This window comes from Acyrthosiphon pisum, chromosome A1 (assembly GCF_005508785.2).
Source record: "Acyrthosiphon pisum isolate AL4f chromosome A1, pea_aphid_22Mar2018_4r6ur, whole genome shotgun sequence".
Classification (NCBI taxonomy): domain Eukaryota; kingdom Metazoa; phylum Arthropoda; class Insecta; order Hemiptera; family Aphididae; genus Acyrthosiphon; species Acyrthosiphon pisum.
Window position 1 is genome coordinate 165,066,653 of NC_042494.1, and position 12,757 is coordinate 165,079,409.

Below are 12,757 nucleotides of genomic sequence, written 5' to 3' on the forward strand. Positions count from 1 at the left end.
GTTTATATTTTCATTTTCTATACATGATAAAACTTCCAATTTTATTATTTTTGGATCTGAGTGGAACGATAAATGTATTGTTTTACAATGATGTGTTTTTTTTTTTTTTTTTTTGTGTGTACACGATAAGTAGTCGAAATAATGTTTCGATTTTCAACTTCAGTATCTTGTTCCATTGGAAAGTGAATATCGTTGGTGCATTGAGGAGGTCAAAATTTAAAATTCCCAGTAATTTTCAAAATCGCCAAGAAAAACCAAAGAAAAATTAAGGAAAAACGGGAATTTTTACGCAAAATCGATTTTTCACAAAATTGAATTTGGTTTTTGGTGTAACTTTAAAAAAAATGACCGTAGATACATGAAATTTTGATTGAATGTTTATATTAGCATTTTCTATACACCATAACATTTTCAAAATATTTTGACTTATTTTGAGCTCTTTACGGACATTGTCAGTTTTCATTTTTTTTTTAGTTTTTTTTCTAAAAATATCAATAAAATTTTATTTGTTGATTAAAAAAGCTTGAAAATTTAATAAAAGGCTCCTAGTATATTATTTCAAAAGCAGATGAAAAATATTAAAAATCCTTAGTCACAGTTTTTTTTTTATAAGCGTTTAAAGTTCAAAAATTGACAAAATATGGAAAAATCACGAAAATTTGCAAATTATTTTTAGTTAAGAATTCGTAAAAATTTTTCTTTTTAAATCTAAGATTTTAAAATGTAATACAAGATCATTCATAAGTTTGTCTATCTTTATCAAAAAAAAAAAAAAAAATGTCTATAAGAAAGTCAAATTAAATTTTTATGAGCGTTTGAAATTCAAATTTTTATAACATTGGATATTCACTCGATTTCTCATGTAGCGATTTTCTTATTTTGTTGTAATTTAAAAACGAATAACTGTAGATACATGAACATTCAACTGAATGTTTATTTTAACAATTCTTATAATTTTTTTTTTCTTTGAATATCAATAAAGTTTTATCTGTTGGGCCAAAATATGTAAAAATTTAATACAAGGCTCCTGATATATTGTTAAAATAGCAGTTGAAAAATGTTAAGAATACATAAGCACAATTTTTTTTTATAAGCATTTAGAGATTGAATTTCGACAAAATTTATTAAATTTAAAATTGAATAATTATTTTGCAGTTAAAAATTTATAAAATGTTCAACTTTTATACCTAAGAATTGAAAAATTAAAACAAGATTCCACATAAGTAGTTACTTCTGTTACCAAAATGTCTAAAAAATACATAATCACAGTTTATTTTTATAGTCATTTTAAGCTCAAATTTGGACGAAATTACATATTAAAACGTAGAATAACTATTTTAGTTATTTGTTGTGATTGTATAATATTATTCTTGGGTATACTTGAAACTTCTAAAGTATACTATTATATATCTATGATAGTATCACGGTTTGTTGTTGATGTATAACGCGTTATAAGTACCTAATAGATATTATGATATGATTAATTTGGAATTTATTATAGGTACCTATTATAGGTCAATTTTTTTTAAATACTATAGACTATAATATAATATTATGTCTTATACCTAGACTGACATACCGTCTCCGCTCAGAATCGTTTTTCTTATACAATGATATTATATCATTGAATTCAAATTTAATACCATCCATTATACAGTGGCCCACTTATAACCTACTGTACAGCAGAGCGACATCCACTTGCCCAACTTTTTTTTCTATGAATGTCAATAAAACTTTATTTGTAGAGTAAAAATACTTGAAAACTTAATACTAGGCTCCTACTATATTGTTACAATGACATTTGAAAATTATTAAAAATCTTCAGTCAGTTTTTTTTTATTAGCATTTAAAGTTCAAAAATTGGCAAAATATGTAAAAATCACGAAAATTAGCAAATTATTTTGAGTTAGAAATTCATAAAAAGTTTTCTTTTTAAATCTAATATTTGAAAATGTTATACAAGATCATTCATAAGTTTTTCTATCTTTATCAAAAAAAAAAAAAAATGTCTATAAGAAAGTCAAATTAAATTTTTATGAGCGTTTGAAATTTAAATTTTTATAACATTGGATATTCACTCGATTTCTCATGTAGCGATTTTCTTATTTTGTTGTAATTTAAAAACGAATAACTGTAGATACATGAACATTCAACTGAATGTTTATTTTAACAATTCTTATAATTTTTTTTTTCTTTGAATATCAATAAAGTTTTATCTGTTGGGCCAAAATATGTAAAAATTTAATACAAGGCTCCTGATATATTGTTAAAATAGCAGTTGAAAAATGTTAAGAATACATAAGCACAATTTTTTTTTATAAGCATTTAGAGATTGAATTTCGACAAAATTTATTAAATTTAAAATTGAATAATTATTTTGCAGTTAAAAATTTATAAAATGTTCAACTTTTATACCTAAGAATTGAAAAATTAAAACAAGATTCCACATAAGTAGTTACTTCTGTTACCAAAATGTCTAAAAAATACATAATCACAGTTTATTTTTATAGTCATTTTAAGCTCAAATTTGGACGAAATTACATATTAAAAAACCTAGAATAACTATTTTAGTTATTTTGTTGTGATTGTATAATATTATTCGAGGGTATTTGAATTTTCTAAAGTATACTATTATATATCTATAATAGTATCACGGTTTGTTGTTGATGTATAACGCATTATAAGTACCTAATGGATATTGTGATATGATTAATTTGGAATTTATTATAGGTTATAGGGTACTATATTAATAAGTCAATTTTTTTTTAATACCATAAATTAGTATATAATATGTCTTATACCTAGACTGACATACCGCCTCCGCTCGTTTTTCTTATACAATCGTTTTTCTTATACAATGATATTATTTCATTGAATTCAATTTTAATAACATCCATTATACAGTGACCCCCTTGTAACCTACTGTACAGTAGAGTGACATCCACTTGCCAACCTTTTTCATAATGATTATTAAGTTTAAAATTTTTCTTCTGATATTGACATAAAGATTGTGCGGTAAAAATTGTTCAATACCTAATGTTTTCTACCGTACTGTTTAATGATTTATCACTAGAAAACATCAAATAAAAATGTTTCAATAATTTATTTTGAGATTCAATTCTATTATTTGTATCAATTTTAATATCAAATTCCAATTTAAAAACTTACTATACCATTTTTCTTCTACTGTAAGCCATGTTTTAGTAAAATAATCTCGCACCTTGAGATTTTTCAGCCACGCATTAGTGAACTTCATCTTCTCAACTTTATGAATAAATTCAAAGTTGTTTCTACTATTGGCAATAATGGCAATATTCCTCCAGGGTATCAGAAGTTCACCTCGATTTTCTTTAATATCCAGATTTCCCTGTTTACTAGTCTATCTTAATCATGCCTGTTCTCGATGGAAATCACATATAGTTGGGTAATTGAAAATCCTGGTAATTGCATTATATATTCTGCTTCGCAGTAATCTGTTACGAAATATTATACAATATGACGTAAGATGATGATCAACGGTTTAAAACTATGATGAGAACAATAATTTATTGTTCAAAGAACCGTTGATAAGTAATAATAAGTATAATATTATATAATAAACTTTATTAAATAAAGGACGTTGTTTTTCTTTTGAAAATTTTAAAACAAAAATCACTTATGACATTGCAGTCTATCGGCGAAAGTAAACGTTAAGAGGTTCTAATTCTAAACTACGACTGTAGATGGCGCTAGCGTTATCGTCCAAAAGCATTGTCCCCACACATAGCAACGGTGGTGGCTGTAAAATTCTTTTGTCTTGTCGGTGGCGTTAAATGATGTCCGACCTCATTTTAGGTACCTATGGGCATGCTCGAGGGGTATTTAGGGATTTAACCCCCCCCCTCTATGGACACTTTACGAATATAATATATTATGTACTTAGATAATATGGGCATAATAATTTACTGGGAACAAATCTAGTTTAGCACCCATGCTAATTTTTAAATTTTATTTTTTAAAACTGATTTATTACAACGAGTTAATAAGAACAATGTTGCTAAAGTTAATTGCCAAAAATCATTAGTTTTTAAGTTGTAGCTTTATAAAGTTCACGATTTTCGGTTTTATACTGAACAACCTTTTTTATTATTTTAACGTACCTATGGGCTATGAATAAATAATGTTTAGCCAAGTCAAGCATGCTGAAAACAATGGGGAAGTCTGAGTTTTGCGTCCAGACCTATTTTTAAAGTTATATCTACTTAATTCAAATTTTTGAAATTGTCATATACCCGGCATGGTCACTCGCTCGCTCGGACAACTGAAATCGAAAACATCCCTCACGTGTTATGTAAAACCACCATAGGTGAGTGTCAGAATTTTTTTGCACCATAAATTTTAAAATGTTGATATACCTAGGTTTCAAAAAAAAAAAACTGAAAATTCGTTATCACAAAACACTGAAAATCATGAACTTTGTGAGGGCGTACCATAAAAACTAATGATTTCCGGCAATTCATTTTCGCCCCATCATTCTTAATTGGTTGTAACTTGTAATCAGTGCCGCAACTAGAGATAAAAGGGCCCAGGTACGAGTTAAATTTTGGGACCCCCCTATTTCAAACTTTTGTACCGTTTATACATATGTCATGTATAAAACTATTAAATCAATTAAAAATTAAATACAATAAAGGAATTAATAAGTGAAAAAGGCAAAAAGGCAAAAAAAGGCAAAATAAAGTACGTTCATCATAATCTTACATATTTGACACGCATTTTTATATAAAAATTATTTCGCTATTATTATATTATAAAAAAAAGGCTTTTACAATCCAAGGCTTCAAATCCAACCCTTACTTACAATATAAAAACTCGTTATAAAATAAAAAAAGTATATAAAAAACATTCATTTTTCTAAATAAATCTTATCGATGATTCAATTTCTTAACCAATCTATACCTCTAAAAATATTGGCCCGCGATGCCAAAGCGTATCTCAATTTTGGGCCGTCGTAAAAAAGGTTGGAGACCCCTGTTTTATAGTATACCTCTGCGTTATAACCTAAGTACAGTATTGGTATATCAATAATATAATACAAATAATCGTGTTCGGAAAAATAAACGGACCCGAAATCAAGTCGATGCCGCAGGTCGATTAATAATAATGTGATGGTTTACTCGCTGGTTACTAATCAACAATGTTTGTTTTAAATTATCGGAGACGGCCTAGGACGAACTTCCGAATCGTCTCATTTGCAATTCTGACTACCTACACGCTGATAATTTACCTGAAAAATGGCTGAATCACAAGAAAACGAAAAGACCCACGAAATCATCATGGACGTCTTAGAGAAAATTATAAACAACATCGACTACGAACTGATGGAGGAAAATCTAAGACGATTCGACGACATTGATGAGGAACCGACCATCGAGGATCTAGCGGGTCTTCTGTTTTACGCGACTCAGTTTGTTGGCGGCGACTCGTTGGAAGCACATCAACCGGACGATGATTCCAGTACTGGACCGGTTGAATGGAACAGAGACGACGTGGTCGCTGTGCCGGCTACGCAGGCGGTGGTGGAAGCGCCCAGTGACGAGGCGGAGTTCGTCACACCGGCCATGGGAGCTGAGGTCAAGAACAGCTATGGAGACTTGATCGGCTGGCTGGACCCGGGGGCAACGCTAGCAACACGCGCAGCTCCGCGCAGACGGTCGGCGGCGATGATCGCGTCCGCTGCGTGGAGAGGTGTCAAAAAGGCCGTACGCGTGTGCTGCTGTTGTTTCCCGAAGTGAATCCGTCCGAGAGTTCCCCCCTGGCCGAGGGCAGCGGACAGGACGAGGCGATGGCGTGGGGTCGAGGTATATAGGTACGTGACAGTGCACTTTTGGGGTGATCGGCGGTAAGTCACCGATACACATTCTCCGGCCTGCACCGGCGGCAGCGCGACGAGATCGCGGACGTTGGGCGCTCGAGGTTGCCGACACGCGAGACCCTCTGGCGGCGCGGCGGACGTCCGGCTGCTTCGGTCCGAAAGGGACGACGACACGACGGCGGAGGCTAGCGGTACCGGCGCGGACATCGACACCGTCCCGACGGGGTACCACTGACGACACCTGCTGCAGTGCTGCACGAAGACGACTGGTGACGGCGGCGACGGAGACCGCAGAGCTCACGGCGGGTGAGTGACGGATGACTATGATTATAGGGCGGCCGGGAACACAGAAGTCGGCAGCGCCGGGCTCGAGGGAACGAAACGTTTCAGAGTTCGGCGGAGCGCGACGCCAGGGCGAAAACCACGGAGAGTATCAGGACAGCGGTGCGTTGCGAAGCCGTCCGCAGATTGTCTCCCTTTTTCGCCCCGTGGTCTGGTCTTGTCGGCCGATATTATAGTCTTCGTCGCTTGCTCCGAGCTTCGGTCACCGTCGTCGCCGTCACAACAGTCGTCTTCAGCGCCTGCAGTACCGTCAAGCGCACTACATCGCGCACTAGCCGCTCGTCGTCAACTGTCGTCGTCACTCTCGCAGCCGTCGTGGCCGAGCTTCGACCGCTGCCATGGTCGTCTTCGCGTCCTGAGGAAACGCGCCCGCGACTCTCGTCCGCCCCGCAGGACCGGCCGCGAGAACTGTGTAGAGGTGACCAGTGGCCATCATTATTATCTGCATCACCACCCACTCGCCATCACGTACCCCCCACATATCGCCTCGTCTTGTCCGATGCCTTTTTTTTTTTCTTTAAAATAATTATATTTATTGTTTTTTACAACTTAAGTTGTATTGTATCTCATTTTTTCGGCACAATTATTATCAAAATTGTAAACCACTCAACATAAATTGTTTAAACATTTTTCATCATATTAATATGATCTAATAAAATTATTATGTTTACACGGTAAAATGTTGTTTCTTGATTTTCGCATTAAAGAGTACGATTTTATTTATTTCAACATAACAATGGCCCCAGTGAACCCGCAGTGAGCGTGGATTCTACTAGGACGCACTAACAGCATTGACTATAACAATTTCTTTGTTACGTACTAAGTCTCAATAAGATAATATATTGAAGGTATTTTATATTTACCGGTGTAGTGAACTTTTTTCTGCTCCAAATTGTGAGAACAGACAGAAAAGGGAATTAAAAAACCGAACACACATTATTTTAAAATCAATACAATCATCGCTCGGCTCAGAATCTAAAATAACAACATGATTATAACTATTGTTCCCACATTGTGTTTACGTAAAAGCAGTAAGTACCTGCTGCGCTTATCCACTCATCGATCCACAAGAGTCTGACTGTCGAATCCGCACACGCTGTCAATTGTGTCGATGATTACGATAATACTTGTTGTGTACACAATAATATAATAATATATTAAAATATAATTTAGAACTATATAAACTAACATAGTAACACATTTAATATATTTTAAAGAAATAGAATTTTTAATTAAAAAAAACCCCTAATAACATATATATGCTGTTGATGGGAATTGATCAATAATAATAATAAAAAAAAAACCGTAAACAGCTAAAAACGTGTCAAAATATCATAAAAATTTAACCAATTATCGATACTGATAAAATAAGCATTTGGTGCAAATTTCAACTTTCAAGTAAGTACCTAAGGTTATTCATTTTTGAACACCAATTAAGAAAATCGTTCCATAAGAAATCGAGTGAATACAACTGGTACATTCGTAAATGTAGTTTTTATTATGCTTGCCATTTACTAATAGTATTTTTTTCAGACAATCTATACACTATATAATATAATTATACGACAGTATGACCTTGCATAATATAATGTTAAACATTGGAACATCAAACGCTCACAACGTAGAACAATTTCTAAGGAATCTTGAGTTCAATTTTAAAATCTTAGATTTAAAAAGTCAATTCTCACGAATTGCAAAACTTAATATAATTTGCAAAATTTCGTGATTTTGACGAATTTTGTCGAAAATCTGACTTCAGACGCTCATAAAAAATTGTGAATTTACGCTCAAATTTAAGGACCCACAAAAAAACACATTATCGTAACATTTTAAGCTTAATATTATAATGTAATTTTTTATTACGCTTGCCATTTTCCTGATAGTACATTTTTTAGACAATCTATATAATATTATATATTAATATATTATATTTATACACCAGTATGACCTTGCATAATGCAGTGTTATATCAATAAAATAAGTTGTGCAGATTAAGAGGGGTAGTTCTTAAATCGTTATTTTTAATAATAATACGCTTACATATAATATATAGGTACAAAACTGCAACTCTTTCCCCGCGGACTGAAAAAACAACGTATATTTTGGTCACCCGAGTGGTTCATTAATGTGAACAGAGTATTTGACAAGACGTATATCTAATTAATTATTAGATTATACTTGTATAATTTAATTATATGATAAAATTAATAATATAAGTACAGCGTAAAGAACTTTCTCACAAATCTATAAAAATAAATTCTCGGATCATTGATTAGGCTTCCATATAACCCGCAGTTGTCATCTATATATATAAGAATCTAACTTGATTTTGGAGACGAAGGAAACCGGTCTGTTTGTTTATAATTTATATAATAGAAACTAGTGAGATAATAATTATAATAATATTATACCGTAATAATATATTGAGTATATGCCTACAAGGGATACAAAGGGATCAAAAGTAAAAAATTCTGAATAGTTTTCAAAAGTGCCGTGAAAAACAAAAGAAAAATTAAGGAAAAACGGGGATTTTCACTCAAAATCGGTTTTAGACAAAATTGATTTTAGGTTTTCGTGTAACTCTAAAACAAACGACCACATGAAATTTTGACTAAACGTTTATATTAGAATTTTCTATACATCATAAGGTTTTAAAAATATTTTGAGCTGTTTACGGATATTTTCAGTTTCCAATTTTTTTAGTCTTTTATTCAATAAATATCAATAAAATATTATTTGTTGGGCAAAAAAGCTTGAAAATTTAATAGACAGCTCTTAATATATTGTTTCAAAGACAAATGAAAAGTATTAAAAATCTATATTCACAATTTTTTTTTATAAACATTTAAAGTTAAAATTTAAACATAAAATTCACGCAAATGTTAAATAAATGTGTGTTAGAAATTCATAAAAAATTTTCTTTTTAAATTTAAGATTTTTTTACAATTCAAAGATGAATAACTGTAGATACATGAAAATTTGACTTAATATTTATTTTAACAATTCCTACACTTGATAAAATTTTTAAAATATTTTAACTTGTTCTGAGCTGTTAACAGATAATTTCAATTTCAATTTCAATTTTTTTAGTTTTTTTTCTATGAATATCAATAAAGTTTTATTTGTGAGGCCAAGTTATAGTTAAAAAAGTATAGTATAAAATGTTATCTTCTTAAGTATAATCAATAGTATAATAACATAATATTGGATGTTGGACGGGCGTTGCAGGCATAGAAAAATTTCAATTTTCATCATGTGTTGTAAATGGACCCGCATAGGATATTAAACAACAATATTTTTTGTTATATACAAAATCTCAGTGAAATACATTGAAGGTATTGGCCACGTGAGAGTATAGGTTTACCGGAGTGGTGACACTTTTTCTGCCCCAAAATGTGATAAAAGAAGAAAAATGAATTTAAGAAAACACGCAAACATTATTATAAAATCAAACCTACGATTAGGTTAGACCCTAACCTTCTCTCAATCGTGTAGGCAACTCTACTGACATGGATGCGTAGTGGCATGAAGTTGTAACAGTAATTATAATATACAGAATATTGGATAAATATGTTTCTTAATGGCGTGAACCAGGCTATTTACTTACTTTAGTTGGGTATATCAGTGATTCTTATCATGATTGTCCATTGTCACTTATTATAGTATTTGACATGACCACAGATAAATATTATACATTTTTATATACTAGCTCTAAGTGAAACTCGGCGGCCGTTGGGACTCGCTGAGAGTGGGTACAGATTTTGGGGTAAGAGTCATTTGAATTATAAAAGTCGCGACAGTTGTAAGACGAAAGTTTAGGATTTGTGATAAGGATTAGTGATATGGATTGGAGATAAGGCTTGACGTTTTGGCATGAATGTTTAAAAGTTAAAGCGTCTAGCAATCCGTCACATAAGTTGTAAATAGATAGGCTGGATACGATCTAGTGTTGTTAAAACGTGTAGAGTCAATAGGTGTATTCGATTGTCTAGCTATCAGTCATTAAACCACATAGATAGGCAATCCAGTTGCGATGGATCACGGATATAATGCGAAGTGTAGGTATGTCATCTGCAGGCATGCAATCTACCGCAAGTGGATTGCGGACCACGTTGGTAGCGTAGGTAACTGAAGAATGGAAAATATAGTTAGATCCCCGGACCCCCCGTGTTAGTTGTAAGTGAGTACCGATTTTGGAGACGCAGTCGAATTATAAATGTCGCACTTATATAGAAGGTGATTTTGGAATCGGAGATGATTTTTGTGATAAGAATTTCTGATAAGGGATGGCTCTTTGGCGGTCTCGTTTCGAAGGCGCGAAAGTTTGAAAGGCGAGCTTCAGTGTTTAAAAATTTCCCATGGCCCATGAAAATCGGCAATTCAATAATGATACTATCCCCCAGCGTATGTCCGATGCTTTTTTGCATGTGTAAAAAAATGTAAATTCGAAAACCTGCATGTTAGAGTGTCTAGAAAGTCAGTCATCACCTGTCTAAGACGAAACAAAAATAAGCAATCCGCCCGTGGCGGATAGAGTGGTATGTGCCGCCGCACGTCCTGTGCCTTTTCTTATGCAAAAAGTGTAAAGTCGAAAACCGTGTTAGAGTGTCTAGCAAGTCAGTCACCTCAAGTAAAAATCGATTAACTTTCAAGTTAGCCACCTAGGTAAGCGATCCGACTTCGTCGGATTACGGACAATGTGCTACAGCAAATCAGGTAGTGGATTGCAGTACTGACGTCGAGCGGCTATAAGTGAATACCCTATCACACAACGTACGAAATAATTTACGAAAAATACGAACTATATACAATATACATACTAACAAATATATGTGATATGTATTTATATATAACAATGAACATTTTGTTAGTAAAATAAATAAAATATATATACATAATATATTAATCTAACCTGTAGGGTATTAATATTTAAAAAAATCGAAGAAAAAAAATGCAAAAAAATCGGGATACGGGTGGCTGTGTAAACAGAATGTGTTGAAACTTCATATTATTATTGTCAGTATCTATACAGTATACCTAGTCAATATTAGTGATTCAAGTACCGATTTGAAACGATCTGGTTTTAAACTTTAACAGTTGATATATTTTTTTTAAATTCTTCCGGTTTCATGCAACTTCCTGCGACTTGTTGAATCATCAAGTCGAACGTTACAAATATGTACATAGGTAACCGTTCTAATCGATTTCAACATATTTTCAGTAACACGTAGGTATATGCTAACCGCTATAGGGTACCTATATTAACTGTGATCTCGCAATAGTGGTAAGTATTTTTTTTTTTTTTTTTTGGTTTTTTGCCGATTACTCAATGGTTTTTCTTCATATAAAACCAACTACGCGTCGTGATGATGAGCGTCTATATCATTAAACCGGCAAAGTCGAAATAGCTTGTTATGCCACTTTAGACTGCGCATAATATTATTACCATCCTGGCCCTATACCCCGGGGTATTCATTCCTCGAGAGTTAATAGAATAATGTTCTATTCTAATAATATGTACCTATCCGTATACTGCCAACCAGCTGGTATGCTGCACGCACTGCACTGCTAAGACACCTATGATTATACATCCATCTGCCTCCTTTCGAATAACCAGTTTTGAGGAGTATTCAGAGCAACTACAGCACCGTAGACCAACGCTGCACATTGCGTGGAACATACATTATTGTTATTTCGATATCGCAAAATATCTCGGCCGCGTCTATTCGTAAATGAATATGCGCACAATTAAAAATTTTACTTTTCATTGCATGACCGCATTTAGTGAGTGTACCTACTTATTGTTGCAAAACGATAATATTATATCACCAATGCCCTGCTCTATGAAATCGTCTGTACCTATATATGAATAAATCTTAATTAAAGGGCGTCTCACCGCGGCGTGTCTGCAGTCCCGGTCAACAATTCGGTAGGTAAAAAATGTATTGGGCGCCGCGAGTGCATCACTCGGCCGGGGCCACGCAACGCTGCACGTACAAATATGATTTCTTGGTTTGCCTAAACTCGAAATTTAATAATATCACAACTTTTGAATTCGCGTCGCTCAGAAGTACCTACCTACCGTCTATATATATGAGATATTACGCGGACTTGGGTCCAAAAGGTTCTAAGTGTAAATTTGAAATTGTTCAGAAAAGCCATTTTAAATGTGTTTAAATATTTTTCAGCTTATAATTATTTGATTTGAACGTATAAATAATCAAAAAAAATTAAATTAAATCAGAATTTATATTATCTCAACAGTTAATTGAAAAGGAATTTGGTAATCAAATAATATTGATAAAACCAAACTTGAAACCAAATAATTCTAGAGGGAGGACCTTTTAGCCCAAAAATTAATAATCAAATATGATAAAGAACCTTTTTGCAAACAATATAAATAAAAGAATAGTACCACATAGAACTTCTTCTACTTAGTAATACCAAACTAGCATATAAAATGATGTATACTGATCCCGTACATACTTAATTTATTTTATTTAAGAACACCGTCAAATTAATGTACCGTAATATTGTCAAAATGATATTATCATTGTTATA